Source organism: Aphelocoma coerulescens, chromosome 5 (assembly GCF_041296385.1).
Source record: "Aphelocoma coerulescens isolate FSJ_1873_10779 chromosome 5, UR_Acoe_1.0, whole genome shotgun sequence".
NCBI classification, from domain to species: Eukaryota; Metazoa; Chordata; class Aves; order Passeriformes; family Corvidae; genus Aphelocoma; species Aphelocoma coerulescens.
This window is the reverse complement of record NC_091019.1, coordinates 45,145,721-45,162,190: the sequence shown is the minus strand read 5'-3', so window position 1 is coordinate 45,162,190 and position 16,470 is coordinate 45,145,721.

The following is a 16,470-nucleotide window of genomic DNA, read 5'->3' as shown; positions in this document are numbered from 1 at the left end:
GAGCAGATCAGGGCATAACACTTCCTTGCCTGGAACTGGGCCATAAGATTTGGAGTATGAAGAAACATTTACATGTGAGTGTAAATGTGATGTGAGTGACTGGGATGAAGATGTACACTGCAGAAGGGACAATGATGCAGTACAGGAGCCTGCACTGTTCTTGGTTGTGCATGTTATTAGCCCAAAAAGGAACAGGCTGTGCATAATCCAACCAACTCAGTCTCAGCCACAGATTCCTGGCAAGCAGATGCTATTTAGGACTGGCATCTATTTTAAAGAAACATAAATCAGAAAGCTATTACTTGTGAGACAAAGCAATTAAAACATAGTGCATGGGATTTCCTCTTTCTTACATGTTTACTGCTTGTTCTTTCTCCCCACCTATCGCAGGGGGTCTGATGCTGGTCAGCACCAGTGTGCCACAACCTTCCTAGAGAGAGCATCCGGCAAGGAACAACTCTTCCAGGCATGATGGCAGGCCTCCCATGGCAGCCGGTGATTTCGGCAAGTGTAGCAATTTCTCAGCTACAAGTGATTCAGCTCTTGTGATTCAGCTCTTTGTGAAATCACCCAAGGCGAGCTTGGGGACAGAGAGACAGAAGCCTCGTTTGGCTATTCCACAAAGGTAGCTTTTATTGTCCAGCAGCCCCTATGATGGGAAGGCCAGGGACAAAAGGTCCCTGATCAGGGGCAGAAACAGGGGCTTTTTATGGGAAAGGCAGGGGGTGGGGTAGAAACCAATTAGCCAACTGGATACAGGTTATTACCATATAGAAACAAGGCATGCTGGGGGTGGTTCACTTTGTCACCATGACCTGAGGAAGGTTGCACATCTCTTGGGAGAGTTTTTTTGGGCTTAGGACTCTCTTGTCCAAGGGAGTGCAGAGGGCTCCTGTGCCAAGGACTTACAGCCCTCCACACCCACTTTTTAAGGAGAATCAGGGATTTGAGTAATTTGTTGGGTTTTGCACGTGTGTTACTGTCTTCTTACTTTTTCCCCACCTGCTGGTTTTTCTTCTCTGTATCTGGGCTTTCCAGGCTGACATATATCTGCAGCATGAATGTGAAGTTATGGAGCTCTGGTACAAGGCCATCCCCTTTCCCTTCTTTACCCCCATCCACATGTGCCAAATGCTTTAAGAATCAGTCAAGAAGACTCCTACAAAAAAAAAAAAAAAAAAGGACTGACTTATCTCTGCTCCTCCTGCCACCCTAGGGCTCCTTGTGCAGTATTTAAGCATTGTTGTTAGCAGGATGGTAATCCAGCCTCCCTTTGGGGTGCTTGGAAACCCTAAATGGATTAGGCTTTTATCTCACTCTTGAGGGTTTCCTCCATGCACAGACACTGTCTCAGCTGTGTACTTATTCTCAAATTTCAATCTAGATGGTGACCTCTGCATTTTGTTCTGTTGCAGTGGGTGGGGCACAAGGGAACCCTGTTCTCTTTCTTTTCTTTTCCCAGACATCCTGCATGCAGGTGAGTATTCTTCTCGTACAGAACTGATGACACTTCCCTCTCAAGTACATCAGTGCTGCCCCTAGCTGGGCTGCTGGATAGGAACAGGAGCTATAACTTGTCTGATCCTCCTTTTGTAACAGTTTTGCCCTGTGTGAAGAGTGTGTCCCACGGCAGTATATCTCAGCATATCCTTAGTGCATAATTATGCTCTGGAGCTGAGTTTTAACAGTGATAATTACCTTCCCTGTAGTTTTCCAATAAGGAACCTCCACATGCTTTACATGGGTTAATGAATTAAGTACCCCATGCAACATCAGTCTCTCTCATTATGTTTGTTCCATGGAATGAAGGAAACTAAGCATTATGATGGGAATTGACAGCAACTTGTAGCCTCATGCAGACCACCCATCTCTTTCCACAAAATGAAAGTGTACATTCACTCTGAGCTGGATAGCTTTTGGGTCTTGACTTGCAGCCACTAGCTCATGATGCTAGGCAATGCTTTCTCTTCTTCATGTCTCTTTCCTTTTCACTTTGGCTCTTCCATCTGCCCACCTGAACAAAATCCATTAGAAGAGAGCTGACAACAAATAACATGGGGTGGGAATCTTTCCACTGCACCCTCTCCCCACCCCCGCTCCTGTCCATACAAGATTGATAATGAAACCGATACCTTTCACCAGCGTAATTTTCATATTTAATGAGCGTGACTCAGAAACTATTACATTAATTAGTCAAATCCCACAAACCGTTAATGGTGCACGCGGTAATTAATATTGTATTCAATTAAAAGCTGACCTGTTTCAGGTGCCTTCCCCTGGTTTGGGAGGCTCTTTGCAGATAGCGTATGTTCCAGTGCCTGAGGCCAAGCCTTTTATTTTGTTCCAGTGGTGGGTAAGGGAGGTATTTTTTTCCTGTTTAGATTTTATGTTTTTTTTCTCCATGAACATATGCTGGTTTCTCCCCCCAGCCCCCCGCCCCTCCATCTCCAAACGTGCTGCTCTCACTATACAGACAACCTGCTTGCTGTGATTTATGGGTTAGCACAGCGCGGGGCTCACAGACTGGAAAATTTCCAGTTTACACAAGAATTCCCTGAAAAATGAGCTTGGTTAATTTATTTCTTTCATTAATGAGTTTGAACTGTGAGATAATCTTTCTGAAATCCACTATCCTTGCCTTCACAAACCCTGAGAAGCAAATAGGGTCCCTGCTCTGCTTACACAGGGCTCAAAATCACACCTTTACTAGCTATGGACAAAAATGTGTGGTCAAAACCTATTTTTGAAACTTATTTAAAAAGGAGAGGTTTTTTTTTTCTCACCTGAAGGTAAGGGGTGGAGGTCCTAAGTCCTAATGTTAATGCTCTGGTCCTGCTCATCTGAGTTAGCTCACTGCTGTATCCTGCTGAAGCCTGTGGAGTTGCTGCTCATTGGTTCTGTGGGAGGAGGGTGCAGGCTTTAAGATAAGCCCTGTCCTGTTCAGCTGTGGTTCCCTGGTTTCCTAAAATCCACAGACTATATCCAGCAGTTACCTGTGCTGTTTCCTCCTGTTCAGTATGGGGTGAGGAGTTGTGCATAGGTCCAGTCCTGATGCTTTTGTCTGCTGATGTCATCTGAGGAACACTGGTTACAGGTGGTGTTGTTGCTTCAAACCAGTTTGGGCCATTCCATCAGAATCATTAACAATAGCCCCTTTGATTGTTTGTGGTATACTATTATTAATATTATTATTATATATATTTAAATTAATTTATTTTTGTAGTGTGTGTCTGTTATGTTTGGTTGGGTATTTTTTTCCTGTTTCATTTTTCCTCTGTTGTCCTGGTCACAGTTATGGTATGTTTCCAAGTCCTACATAATACTTCTACTTCTTGCTGAATGGCTTGGAGTATGGTAGCTAATCCTTTCAGTATATTCAGAGATCTTGCTTGGGCTGTCTCTGATTTTCCTATGTTCTGACATAAGAAGGATGTGGACCTGTTGGAGCAAGTCCAGAGGAGGGCCATGAAGTTGATAAAAGGAGTGGTGCCTATGAAGACAGGCTGAGAAATTTGGGGCTGTTCAGCCTGGAGAGGAGCAGGTTATGTGAAGACCTCATAGCAACCTTCCAGTATCTGAAGGAGGCCTACAGGGAAGCCAGAGAGGGACTCTTCATCAGGAACTGCAGTTATAGGACCGTGGGTACAGATTGAAAGAGGGAAGGTTAGGTATTAGGAAGAAATTCTTTACTGTGAGGGCAGTGAGACACTGGAAGAGGTTGCGCTGGGAGGTTGTAGATGCCCCAATCATGGCAGTGTTCAAGGCCAGGTTGGATAAGGCCTTGAGCAACCTGGTCTAGTGAAGTCCCTGCCCATGGCAGGGAGTGGTTGGGACTAGATGATCTTTAGGGTCCATTCAAACCCCTTGACATTCTGTGATTTTGTGACATGCAAGGGGGCAATATTGAATACTTCTCTAAACCTTCTCACTAAAGAGGAATAATGAGGAGCCATTGTCACCCATGTGTCTCACAAAAGTTGTGTCTGTAGACAAATATTAAAACATAATTTGTAATAAAATCACCCTGCTTGCTGCTGAACAATTTGGTATCTGCTTTGGCCAAAGACTTTTCCACTGAATCACTGCTCTCTAAACAAATCTCTTGGTTTCTGTTGCCATATTGCATTTTTATCCCTTAAAGAAAAAGATATTGCTATTTGTCCTAAGTTTCTGCAGAACAGAAGGGGAAAATGTGCTCATCTTGAAAATATGCTATTGTTAGAAAGACTTTGAATGAGAAACATATGAAATATCACAGTGATTTCATTCTAAATAAATTTAGTTCTCTTTTAAGAAAATTAAAAAACCCTCTTTGAAACAAAATAATACAGATGCTTTGTAAACATTTATTATTATCCCTTAAATCAATAAAATTTACAAGTTGTTGAACTTCTGAAACAGTTTTCCATTAATATATGAGCTCCTTTATACTGACACTGAGCCTCCTGACAATGGGTTTGCTTCTTGCAGAAGTCTTTTGTGATTCTTTTGTGAACATTTTTAGGAATCCAGGTGCTCTGCAGCATGGCCTGAGAACTTAGTGTGGATCATGCAGGCATGCCAATATTTGACTTCAGTGCTGTGTAGGACAGGGAGAATGTTGCCTCTTGTTCCTTGACAGGAATTACTATTTACTTTATTAAATACCTCAAAAGTACCAGCTGACTAAAGTATCACAAATTCTTTTAACCTGCATATGCTTCTTTTGGAAGGGCAGATATCAAGTGGGGATGACTATGAAAATGACTGCAAGTGCTGATAAGAATACTTGTTTTCTCTGAGCCACTACCACTCAATTTTCACTGGGGGTTGGGCAGTTTTAATGAGTCTCACTAAGCAGGAGCCAGTGGGCTGTCCCCTGTTCTTCCCAGATGGCTCCTACACTGCAGTCACTGCTGTGGCTGGGCCTGCATCAATACAACACAGTGAGCACCTTGGGGCTGGGGAACTGATGAAACACATGAAAACTCCCACAGGACCATGGTAAATATCCCATGATTCTGAGATTGTTGGAGTCAGGAAAAATTATCAACACTCTTTCCAGCACAAATCCACATCATAGCCCCATACTGCCTGCTGTGAAGAAAATTAACTTTGCCCCAGCCAAAACCAGCACACTGTTAAATGTGACACAGATATTTCTTGGAGCTGGTTACTAGCTGACAGGTTTGCCCTTCTATATTCTTTTCTTTCAAGAATGGTTTGCTGTCAAAAAAAGCAAGACCTTCCTACATGTTTATATTGTGTTGTACGGTCTTCAATACTTGGTGTTGAACAGAGAGACAGATCTTTGATTTGGAGGGTTAGCTCACCTTTCTTCCTTACATTACTGTGCTAGACTGTATGGTTAGAGGAAAACAAGTGAATTTTCTGTTATTTTCAAGGGCTGGAGTTTTCCTCTGAGGAACTGGTGATATTGACTAAGAAAAGTGGGGGCAAAGCAAAGTTAAGCACATATTGAAGCTGAGTTCCTGTCTTTCCTCTAGAGACTGAAGTTAATAGGGTGGCATGTGAAATCCCCTTGGTGCACAACAACAGTCACTGAATATCTGCCAGTTGTTTTCCTCCCCTTATTAGGAAGTTTATTGTGCCTAAATGAAGGAAAGTCTAATTTTTTGTTGTTGTTGTTGGGGGGGGGGGGGAGTGACATATAAATGTACATACTTCATAACAGGAAAAACATAACAATTTTCTAAGTCTTGCCGACTGTGCTTTAGTTTCAGTCTAAGTGTAAGCTCTAAGATAGGTGGGCAAAAATTTCTTTGATCATGTTGTACAAGAATGTGGAAGGTAACACAGCTACACTGAGGAGAAACCATGGGATGAGTATTGCTTGATAAACTTGGGATGACAAGAGCCTTTTGCATATGGGTTTCTTATCCTTCTCACTTGAAAGGAAATCAAAATGTAAATAGGAACATGTTCTTTCTGCCTTTGATTCCTAGGACAGTCCCACTCCTTTAATGTAATTTGCAAATGAGAACAAATTCAAGTAAAACTAATTGACAATTTCTAAAAAGAATCAGAGAAAGAAAATGTGATTCAGTTCTTCTGCTTGAGAAAAAGACATTTCTAGATCAAATTACATTAGAACAGTAGCTATCTGCTTTTTTTTTTCTTTCTTTGTAGAAACAGCTTAATTTGATTTCCAAAAATCTTGCCATGAAGAACTGAGAATATTACTTGCTAAGTAACTAATTTGGAGGATAGATAAGAACAAATAGCTCGAATGTACCTGCATTTTATTTTTTAGATTTTTTTTTATCAGGTAGTGAAACCACAAGTGATTGGACCCAATATATTTATAAAAATGCACGGTCATCCTAGAACATGGTTCCACCGAAGCAGTTGTCTGCTTTATCTGCTTGCAAACATGAGGCCATGTTTTTAGCAGCTCTATTACAGATACCTCACAGAGGATCTTTGTAGGGCCCATGCACAGTTCTTAGCCTTCAGCTGTCACACTTTGGAAAGGTAACAGGGCTTTAAAAATTATTCATATCTGAGTTTTACCCTTCTTAAATCTCTTTGCCTTGACATCTCTTTTTGCTTCATACTAATTTTCTCTTGTAAATGGCTGTTCTTGCTCCTACATCCATTGAGGTCTACCTGGCCTGGGGCTGCTAATTTGTACCTTTCTCATTCAACAAGTTCTTCAGGGACCTCACTGGTTCTCTCTGTAGGGAAAAGGACATTTTTCACTGCCACTATAACATGCTGAACCTGCTGTAGTTGAGCTTCTGGAGGAGTTTCATTGGCATAACCAGTTCTGTAAACCTGCCTATATGTCCAAAGTGACAGGCATGTAAATACAGATATGACTGCGAAAATCTGGTAATGCACAACCGTAAGGATGTCTGTCTAACAGCATAATGTTTCTGTTACTAGTTAGCTACTTTCTGTAGAGTAAATCTACAGTTAAAAAACACAGCTGGAGAACTTGCTGGCAGTCCTTTACCTTATCTTTTCTATTCCAGCTCCAGCTATTTGTTTCCTGGATTCTTATACAGCATAGTTCATTTTATCAGTGGCGTCTTCATAATTTCTGTGGCTCACAGTCCTTTGTCTAATATCTACTAAATCTTCTAGCCCTGCGCCCAGAGGCTTCTCATTCATTCATTTTTTTTTTCCTAGAGCCTGAGTGAGTAACTCCTTGGCTGATGACCAGTTTGTAGCTACCTGGAAATCTCCTGTTTTGGGAGTACTTACTTTTTTTACATATTTACATATCTTATTTCATATGAAGACAAGGACATTGTCTTGGCTTTTACCAACAGTCCTGCAGGCCAAGTTCTGGCCTGATGGAAGATGCCTGAATGTGCCCTACTGTGAATATTCATGTACACCATCAGGATAAGTTTCACTTTTTAGGACCGTTACCCATTCTTTCTGTTCCAGTTGAAGCTCCCTCCCTACATCATCTCTATTGCTGTGCTTCTTTCATTATGCACTTCTCTCTGATGTTGCCTGTCCATTCTGCTTGTGATGGAAGTCACCAAGCTCTTGTTCCTGTATGCATCTGCATTAGAATTGTCAAGAGAGTAGTAGCTGTGGTCCAAAGCACATGATTCTTTTAGTTCAAAGGAAAATGCTTTATTTTGATTTTCTTTTTCAGGTTTACAAAGGAGGTACATAAAGGGCAAACAAAAGGGGTTTTTTTGTACTGGTATGACTGGATAAATCCCAGCCTGGGTCAAAGTTGTCTCTCACCTTCCTCCTTTGCTTCCATGACTACCTTCATCTGCTACTATAAACATGTCCACCAACATAGGTGGTTGCTGTTACATTTCATTTCTCCCGGCAGACTAAGCAAGAAGTAACTCAGAGTCAAAAGATTATCCTTTGTAGCCCCTCATCTTGGATGGACCATCTAAGCAAGGCAAATGTAGTGGCATGCAGATTAGGCTTGGAAACTGATGTTTGCAAGGAACCTCAAGTACAACATAAAATGATCTGAAACTTTCCAAGAACAGTTTTGAAACCTTAAAAATGAGAATCTTCACATTACTCCTACTTGCTCAATGGTAGCTGGATTAGAGGGCGTAAGATTTGGCTTGCTGGACATGGATACCTTTCAGAAAGCAGGGGACATCTGCACTTTCCTGATCACAATGCTGAGAGCTGCTTGTGAAGATGGCAGTACCCATGCATGAGGAAAGCAGTTGTGAACTCTGCGTATCTGTGTCTCTGTGTATATATTGTGTGTGTATCTCCATTTCCAGCACAGGAGAGAATCCAACAATATTTCACCCAAATGAGAAATGTTATTCTGCAGATTAAAGCCACGCAGTGCCTGGTTTTGTCTTTATTTATGCCTTTCTATTTCCTTCTCTGCTGACATGGGTGCACATGCCAGGAAGCACTGAAGGACATAATTGGCGTTGTGAAAAATTATTGGGAAGCCAGGACGTTCCCTTGCAGTGATCCCCCCCTTCTCTTTCCCATCTGTCACCATCTAATGTGACAAAGTTTTTATCGGGCATTGAGGCAGAGGAGATTAAAAGTAAATACTGCAATCAGGAAGCAGCTGGGGGGAAAATGTAACACATTTCACACTAAGCTGAACAGCTCATCAACTTAGCCTTGTATATCTACAGTGGATGAGAGGGAGGGAGGACCGCAGGGGGATGGTGTGGTTCAACATGCTTCTCCACACTGGGAGTCTGAAGAGGATCCTGTACAAACAGGACTCGTGCTTTCCGGTGCTTGCTTGCTTTGGGGAGGAAAAAGCCCCAGGAAACCTAGTTCTCCACTTGCTTTTGCAAGAAGCTCCTGTAAAACACTGTTTTCTCAGTCCTTAGTTAATGTATTTTTGAACTCCCTTCCTGCTTTAGTGATGATGTGGGTGCTACCATGTCCTGTTCAGCTAAGAGGGCTTTACCAGACATCTGTCTCTGGCTGGTGTGGGCATCCAGATGCCATGCCATCTCTGGGGAGCTGCAGGATGGAAAGGTTGTTGGCTAAATGGGAGACACTACAGGCAGATACAATAATGTTTCAGGCTCATGAAACTGGACACTGAGATATTTAGTATGCACTGTGCTGGGCACTGTTATATTCTGTCCAAATGGATCTGCCTGCAAAGGCCAAGAAACTGAAAACTTTGTATCATATTGCTTTATTCTTATTTGTGCATATAAAACTTAAGGTTGTTGAGCACTACCAGTCATATTCTCTTCTTGCAAAGCTTTTAGAAGTATTTGTTTTCCTTTGCAAAAATGTTGCCTACTTCTTCCTTTTGTGCTGTGATGATATCACGTGAGCTCAGTGCTGTTGAACAAGAATAGACTGGTGCATGTGGAGGACTGTGAGAATCTTCTCCTTATCCCTAGGATAAACAAAGCTTTGGAAAGTGATGCAGGCTTTCCTGGCATCCCTGCCCCTGTGAATGTGTCACCTGCTATGGAGGGTCAGGATCCTCCTACTTCAGGAGAATCTCAGTTTTCAGCATTTGTTTGGTCCTTGGCTTTATAGCTGAGTGCCAATAAAAGTCCAATCTATGTCATTTTGGCTGTCATTTCTTGTAAGGCATTTTTTCTTCAATTTTTCCAGGAAATCCCTGTTTCTTTAATTAATTTTATGTGGTTTCCTTAATATACAGTTACTTTGTCGTTTTCATGTCACTTGCTCTTCAGTGTTGATGAGATGTTCTGTCATTGTTAACAAGTTTTCTAAGGATAAAAAAATCCTGAAACCTTTACAGCTACTTGCTGAACAGTTAGATTGAACAGTGTGTCCTAACATGGAGGTCCTTTTGCTGTACTTGGTAATCTTTCAGGATTCCTAAAACTACAGACAGTCTTGGCTCTGAGGTAAGTTATTGTAGCTTTTGTAGTTTGTTTATTTGTGTTTTTTAGTGGTGGCCTTCAGTTTCCAAACCCTCCTGTGCAGCTGTGGTGGGGAGCCACCTGGTTTGGCCTCATGTTGCCTTTTGGTGCCCTGCTCTGGTAGTATCATTCTGGGGCCATCCAGCTAGATAAACTTGACCAGGTTGTAGAACATATGCCAGCAGTATGTATTTTGTCCATACTTACATTATTGGCTAAGGAACCCTAATATCTCTGTAGCATGAAGGGAATGAGGTAAGGATGTCAAGCTCAGAAGCTTGATGTGACCTGACAATGTGCACTTGCAGCCCAGAAAGCCAAATGTATCCTGGGCTGCATCAAAGGCAGCCTGGCCACTGTTCTACTCTCTGGGGACCCCACTGGGAGTACTGCATCCAGGTCTGGGGTCCTCGGCACAAGAACGATGCAAACCGGTTAGAGAGGGCCCAGAGGAGGGCCACAAAGAGGATGAGAAGGATGGAGCACCTCTCCTATGAAGATGGGCTGAGAAAGTTGGGGTTGTTCAGTCTGGAGAAGAGAAAGCTTTGGGGACACTTTAGAGCAGCCTTGCAGTACCTAAATGGGGCTACAAGAAAACTCAAGAGGGACTTTTTACAAGGGCATGTACTGAATAGGACAAGGGAGAAGGGCTTTAAAGTGAAAGAAGGTAGGTTTATGTTAGATATTAGAAAGAAAATCTCTACTGTGAGGGTGGTGAGGCACTGAAACAGGTTGTCCCGAGAAGTTGTGGATGCCCCATCCCTGGAAGTGTTCATGGCCAGGTTGGATGGGGCTCTAAGTTACCTGGTCTAGTGGAAGGTGTCCCTGCCCAAGGCAGGGAGCTGAAACTAGATGATCTTTAATACCCCTTCCAGTCCAAACAATTTGATGATTCTTTGATTTGCAATAAGGCAAAGGGTCATTATTATACTTTCTTCAGTATCCCTGCATTATAAAAAGTAGGTAACTTACTGAGATTTTTTTCAGTAGGTCATATGAGATCAATAGTTGCTTACTAGTGTTTGGCAGCTAAATTCTCATAGTGCTGTCTGTAACAAGCTAGTACCAGCCCTCATTATGGACTACTCATGTGCTCTTCTATTGATGCAATTATATGCTTTATCTTAGGTCAGTGGGCCTTGATCTGGCCTTCTGTGTCATTGTTTCTCCAAACATCAGAAGGCCACTGTCATCTTACAGACTGGAACTGGAAGCCTTGCTCTTATACTCTTTCCTCTCATACTGGCATCAAAGCCAGAAGGAGAAAAAGAAGCCACTGTCATGCAGAACATAAGATACAGAGAAAATAAAATGAGGAGGGAGGAGCTTGGGAAAAGTGCTGGATGGGCAGAGGAGCATGTGTAGGAAAGATCAGACTGGACCATGAAACCCTTAAAGGATGGAAGTCTTCTGTACTTACAGCATCCTTAAAACCTCATTTGATGTCCACAAGATGTTACATCTTTTGGTATTATGTAAGGTATTGGGCAAGCTGCTAGAGTTGACCAAAACAGAGATGGGACACACATTACTCAGGAACTGACTGCAGCTGCATTGGCCTGAACCTATCAAGAAACTGCTGGATAAATCCTCCCATGTTTTCCACCTGCCCCAGGAATGCATGTTACATGGGACCTTTCAGGCTGATTCTGTCAATCCTGATAGAAGAATTTTTTGCCCTGTCTTTACCTATGCCATATTTCTTGTTAGCTCTGGCATTAATAAAGAATATGGCAAGTAGTCCATAATGTAATAAAGGAGGGAAATATTTTTTCTCTTTTTATTTTTGACTGTACTTATTACTGCAATATGTCAGCATGCTAATTCTGATAGGCCAAGAAAGAAAAGACAGTGGTCAACACCTGAAAGTTTTATGTAATTCTAGTACTAGATTATTACCTTTTACATTCAAATGTCTATGAGCTATTTCTTTTTGGGTTCCAAAAGAACAAATTTTGGTTAAAATCCCTGAGGAGGTGGGTCTCTCACCCACATTGGATAATTTGGCATTGTCTTTGGTCAGATTAGAACCAGCGTTTGTACTGCAGCCATTTCAGAAGTGATACGGTGGAGCAAAGACAAGTACTCAGCTTACACCATGGCATCCTGGTAAGAGCCACTGTTGGCATCTCACTTTCAAAGGCACCATATTTATTAGAGAATCTCTGCATTTTTTTTTTTAATGCACCTCACTTAATTCTCTGACGAAGTCATGGAGGTAGAGATGGTGTTGCTCCTTTAAAACTTTTAGACTGAGTGGAGAAAATATTTAAGTTGATTACCTATCATCTCAATCATGAGTTCCCTGCTTCACTCTGTATCCCTTAGGCTTGGAAGATATAAAGGCTAGATTCCAGATTTGGGATTCTCTTTTGCTAGATATCAAGATGGAGAACAACAGCAGCTGATCAACCCAGGCACATATCTGGTGCATTTCCTTTCCCACTCCAGGTTTAACAGAGGAGAAGGAAACTGGGTGATTTGCTTCAAGACATTAGTGCAGAGCATCATGCTTTGAGTAAATATTCACTCAAAATTCTTGCCAGGAATTTTGCCTGAGCATTCCTCCTGTTTAATTTTTTTGCAACCCTTAAGAGGCACAAGCAACCTATATTGATGGCTACTGATGTTTCATTGCTATTTTCTGTTCAATAGTATTTTTTTAAAACAGAAGGAACTGATGGTTTTTAGCAGCTACTGCCTGAGGGTGCAGTCATGTGAGCAGGCAGACTCAGCTCTGGGTTGTGTCCCCTCCAAGGAATGCTTTACTGCAAGAAGCCCTGTTAGAAGTAGTGCAGAAAGTAGTACTTTTCTAGGGTTAGGTGGATGCTCTCCTGCTAAAGATTCTGCCTTTTGGATAAGACATAGAACTGAAGTTCTGAACTCTTTCATATTTTTATAAGTGTTCCCTGACTGTCTGCTGGGTGTATTGCTTGTGCTTTGTTTGGGCAATACCAAGTACTGTGATGAAGTGCAAGTAACTCAATGGGATTTATACGAGCTTATGAAGCGGAGAATAAACCCCATAGTTTGCACAGTAAATCAATTTGTAAAGTGCTTTGGGATCTTTCTGGATGAAAGGCCCTATATAAATGTAAGCCATGACCATTCATCATTATTGAATATGAAATAGAGATATACACTCTATCAAGCTAGAAGCAATAGGCTTGGGCTCATGATTGCTCACAGGAGCCAATCAGTCATCAGATCACGACATAATGCAGATAGAATAAAAAAAGAAAACCCACAGCAAATCATTCCAAGCAATGCAATTAATGGGCATCCAGTATAAATAGTGATCTCAGTCAGGAAGAGTGGGCTTTTCCTGAGCAGTACAGTTGATGCCAGAGTGCTAGCAGGGGAAGGAAGGATTCCTTGCCAGCAGTACACCATATAAACCTACAGCTAGATATGAAAATATTGTATCTAGGCTTTTCAGAATTGGCTTTTCTTTTTCCATTTGGGAAATGGAACAGAAAATGGTTTTGTAAAGAAAGTGTTAGCTTTTGTTCTACAATGAGCCACAGAGATGTTAATTTTTTGCATCAAGTTGTTGTCCAGGGACCTAGTGTTTTCAGCTAAACTTGGTCATCAGATGTAGCATCTGCGGCTCTTGCAATGCAACATGCACATGCATGGCAGGGTATATAATCTGTTTCTGCTGCTTATCCTTGAAGATACCGACTGCTGTGATGTGCTTTGTTTTGTGACAATTAAGTCAAAATGTAGGCTGCTCCAGTCCTCTGCTTCAGAAGCCAAGCAAACTGAGGGCTTTCTTCACTTGTGCTGGAGTTCTTTCTGTCTGTATTTTGCCTTCTGAGGGAAGGCAGTACTTTGTATGAACTTCCCCTCCTCCTCCTTTCTGTTGTGGTGATGTCTGTCTGTCAGACTGCTGTGATGCCATGGATATAATATTATGCTCTCATTTTCTGTTTGTTTATTTGTTACATAAGAGAGATTGAGCTTTTATAAAATATAAGGGAAGGAGGTGAAAACAGAAATAAGAAAATGAAAAAAGAAATATCAAGGATCCCATTTCATAAAATCCATCTTACCACAGATCAGCTTAGGAAGAATGGGAAATTCCCATCTTCTACTACCATGACCACCAAGCAGTAGCCTCAGGTTGTATATAGTCTTTATAATGCCGTAGTACAGACTTGCAGCCTGACATGTTCTGAAATCACTAGATGGGGCAGATACAGTGTCTGAGACTACCCTACTGTGCCAGTGGTGCTGCTAACACAATTCAGTATCCCATCAGAAGTATGACTGTAGGATTGGGAGGTGGAAGATCCTGGACAGTCAGCCTGTAGTCCTGATGAACCTTGTGCACAAGACCTTCTGTCAGCCATCAGTGCGGCTGTGTTCAACCACAGTTTCTACAGCTTTAGAATCGTGTGTGCTAATGGCAGATGAAAGTCAGTTACTGCTTGGCCATGTCAAAGTGGAGCAAAAAAATCAGAAATTAGAATCTTTAAGGTTCAAAAAGACATCCAAGATTGAGTCCAATCTTTGACCAAACACTACCATGTCAACTAAACCATGGCACTAAGTGCAGTTTTTTCTTGAACACTTTTAGAGATGGTGATTCCAACCATTTCTCTGGGCAGGTCATTCCAATGCTTAACAATCCCTTCAGTGAAAAAATTCTTCCTGATGTCCAACTTGAACCTCTCCTGGCACAGCTTGAGGCCATTTCCTCTTGTCCTGTTAGCTGTTGCGTGGGAGAAGAGGCCGATCCCCACCTTGCTGCAACCTCTGTTCAGGTAGGTGTAGAGAGAGATAAGTTTTACTTTGAGCCTCCTTTTCTCCAGGTGAAACACACCCGGCTCCCTCAGCTGCTCCTCATCAGACTTGGGCTCCAGATCCTTCACCAGCTTCGTTGCCCTTCTCTGGACACTCTGCAGCACCTCAGTGTCTTTTTTGTAGTGAAGGGCCCAAAACTGGACACAGGACTCAGGGTGTGGCCTTACCAGTGTTGAGTACAGGGGGACAATCACTGCCATGGTCCTGTGGGCCACAATATTGCTGATACAGGCCAGGATGCCATTTGCCATCCTGGCCATCTGGGGACACACTGGCTCATGTTCAGCTGCTATTGACCAGCACCCCCAAGTCCTTTTCCAATGGGCAGCTTTGCAGTCACTGCCCCCAGCCTGCAGCACTGTGTGGGGTTATTGTGACCCAAGTGCAGGACCTTTCACTTGGCCTAGTTTAAACTCTTACTGTTGAACTTGGTCCATTGATCCAACCAGTCCAGATCCCACTGTAGACCCTTTGTGTCCTCAGGCAGACCAACCCTCCTGCCCATCTTAATGTTGTCTGCAAACTGACTGAAGGTGCACTCGATCCCCTTGTCCAGGTCATTCATTAGAAGGATCGTATCAGAGAAGTTACTGAAATTAGCTTCAGCCCTGCTCTGTAAGAGATATAGCTTGGTAAGGTGCTCATGTTGTAAAACTGACAGCCTGGTTATAAGCAGGAGGTAAAGACTAAGTGTATCTCTAACCCACTTGCCCTGAGGGGAAATTTTATTCTGCACGATGCCCCTCAGTGGAGATGGGAAGGGTGTCTGGGCTTCTATTTTTCCTATGTTTGGGTGCAACTTTCTGTCTCCCTTGCCTCTGGAGGTTATGTTACAGGCTAACAGCAGAGGCCTTGCAAAGACTTCTTTGACTGAATTGAGTCATGATCACAGAGTAAAGAGCATGTATTGAGCAAACCATTAGCATCTTCTCATCAGAGATTAATTAATTAGTAAATACCCATTTTAGGTCTTATCTCAGTAGGTTTCTGAGAACCCATAATAAAGGCAGCAGCGGATGCCAAGGCTGATAAATAAAGTAGAAGCATGTTTTATCTTAATTTTTCTTATCTTTTTTTCAGGATGGGAATTACTTGCAAGGCAGGATCTCGGCCATAGTTTTTTCTTGTATGTTTAAAAATAGTACCATTTCAAACAAACCTTTACACTTATGTCTGGCAATGCATATTCTAGCTCTCTTTTGGTTTCCCATATCAGACATCTTTAGAGTGCCTCTCAAATCCATGCCCATGAATCCTCATAGATGCACAAACTGTTATTTCACAGCTCTGAAATTATCTTTGCACCATAACATTGCAATTGCATTGTTATTTCTAGCAGCAATCAGTAGCTTTTCAGTCAAGCTTTTAATTAGTTAATGTAGCTAATTTTATAGTTTTTTGATTAATTGATTAATCAAGTAATTTTTTGCAGTACTTCTAAAGGTAATGCGTGGTGTAAGTACTAAGCCATAGGTTACTATTAGTTGTTGATTTTGTTTTAACACTGTCCTAATTGGCCAACTTCTACCAAGTAGTTTATTCACATTCAATTCTTTAATACTAAATTTGCCACGGAGTTCTTTCAGTTCATGTGAGTGGATGCTAGTTACATATAAGGTCAGAAAAAACAAAATAGATACCATCAATTTTATTGTGTGTACAGAGATAATCTGTACAAGGCAGAGCAACATAAAAAAGAGACACTATTAAAATTATCAACTTTCCGTTAAAACTCTGCCATGTCACAGGCACCAGTTGGCAACATAAGCTTCCACAGTTTTTGTGTGCATCTGATGTTTAGACCATAGATTCATATGTGCAAGAACATATCCTT